We start from the raw sequence: 2,051 nt of genomic DNA, 5'->3' as shown, positions 1-2,051 counted from the left end.
GTTCGTGGCACCAACCGGGACTAAAGGGTTAGACCTTTAGACCTGGTTCATGCTACGAACCAGTACTAATGGGGTTTGAGGCATTAGTACCGGTTCATGGCACGAACCGGTACTAAAGGTCCCATTTTCAAACTCCACCCCCATGTGGATCGCCTTTTCAGTTTAAAAAAATAATAAAAGAAAAGAAAATAAGTTTCCCATGTGATATGTGGTCTAGTTGTTGGGAAAATTTACAAATATGAATTTCGACTTTATTTGCAAAATCTCTCTAGAATTTAGTAAAATGGGCATAACTTTTGCATACTAACTCGGATTAAAAAGTTTTTTATATGAAAAATCATCTACTTGAAAAGTTACATCTAAATTTTCAAAATCCTCAAAAACCTAACAGAAAAAAGTTACGGGGCTTTTTAAGATCTAGAGTGGAAAAAATCGAAAAAATTTCAAACTATGGTCAAAAAATGGTCAAACTAATTATTCTAGAATATTAGTGTTACTAAATAATTATTTCAGTTATTTTGAATTTTGGTCAAATCTGGTCAAATTGTGGTCAAACAATGGTCAAACTAATTATTCAAGAAATATTAGTGTTACTAGATAATTATTGTTTTTTAAAACAATAGTTTCAAACTCAAAACAGTGAAATGTGTCACTTCATGCTCAAGCAAAATTCCTGAGGGTTAATAGGATTGACATCTTACTATTGTTAGTAAAACAACAATTGCAGACTTGGAAACGAGGGAGAATAGAACCCGGGAGTTAAGCGTGCTCAGGCTGGGGGAGTGGGAGGATGGGTGACCCTTCGGGAAGTTAGATGATTTGGAATGATGAGGGATGTTTAGAGATTAGAGGATAAATTGAGCAGTGATGAGGGGTGGTGATTAGAGATTAGAGGTTAAAATAATTCAGAAATTTGACAATAAAAAATTTCAAAAAAAATCAAAAAAAATTTCAAAAAAAATCATAAAATTTCCTTTAGTCCCGTTTGGTGTTACCAACCGGGACTAAAGGTGGAGCTCCACGTGGCCGCGGCCTTTAGTCCCGGTTCTAGTTAGAACCGGGACTAAAGGGGGGCCCTTACGAACCGGGACAAATACCCTGTTTTCTACTAGTGAGGGAATTAAGATAAGATAAGTTGTCTCTAGTAAGCAAAGACCAGAAAAGCCACACATGTTATTAAATCAAGTAAAGTAGCAATTATGCATCTTAAACCACTATTTTTGTCAGCATGTCCTAGACATAAATCAGTTGCCTGAAGCCGGTGCTCAAAAAAAAGTTGCCTGAAGGCATGTACAATAGTATAGAGATCTGGTGTTTTTCAACCATTTTTGCAAAACAGTACGGATTTGTCCCTACTGTAGTACCTCATGGCCTAAGACACGGTCTACTGCCAGCACTCTCGTTGGGATGTACTGCACAACATCCTTTAACAGGATGCTCAGTTAGATTTCCCTATATTTCATTTCAGTTTATGTATGATTCATTCTTGCATCAAGCAATTAGATTGTCCTGATGTCCTCTCATTGCAAAAATTGTACATATAGGTGATGTTCATGCTGGTTGTGGTTGATCGAGATCTTGAAGCTTGGTACTGGGATTTTTTGAGATCGGCAGCTCGCATCTGCCCTCACCTTCACGCCCATGACTCCCTGTGTTGTGCTACCAGGATGTTGGCGGTGTCCAGTCGTCCCGGAATTCCTCATTACCCAGAATTCATCTAATACTCCCTCTGTCCCAAAAAGCTTGTCATACATCTGTATCTAGACAAATCTAAGACAAGCTTATTGGGACGGAGGGAGTAGACATCTAAGTTAAAAATTGTTGAGCATCTAATATCCTCATGTTCACTTGTTTGTCCTTTTTATTTTGTCTCACTCTCTCATTTAAGTACAAATTCACTTTGGATATCTCAAGATATATCCAAGTTCACTTACAGTTTTGTTTAGGAAACCATGTGCATCAGAGGGCATAACTCCATGATGCATGGAAATAAAAATAGAGCGCCCAAACAATGTACCATGAACACATTCCTAACTATTTTTGCGGATTAA

Source organism: Triticum dicoccoides, chromosome 1B, assembly GCF_002162155.2.
Source record: "Triticum dicoccoides isolate Atlit2015 ecotype Zavitan chromosome 1B, WEW_v2.0, whole genome shotgun sequence".
Lineage (NCBI taxonomy): Eukaryota > Viridiplantae > Streptophyta > Magnoliopsida > Poales > Poaceae > Triticum > Triticum dicoccoides.
The sequence above is the reverse complement of the archived record's forward strand: the minus strand, read 5'-3'. Positions refer to the sequence as shown.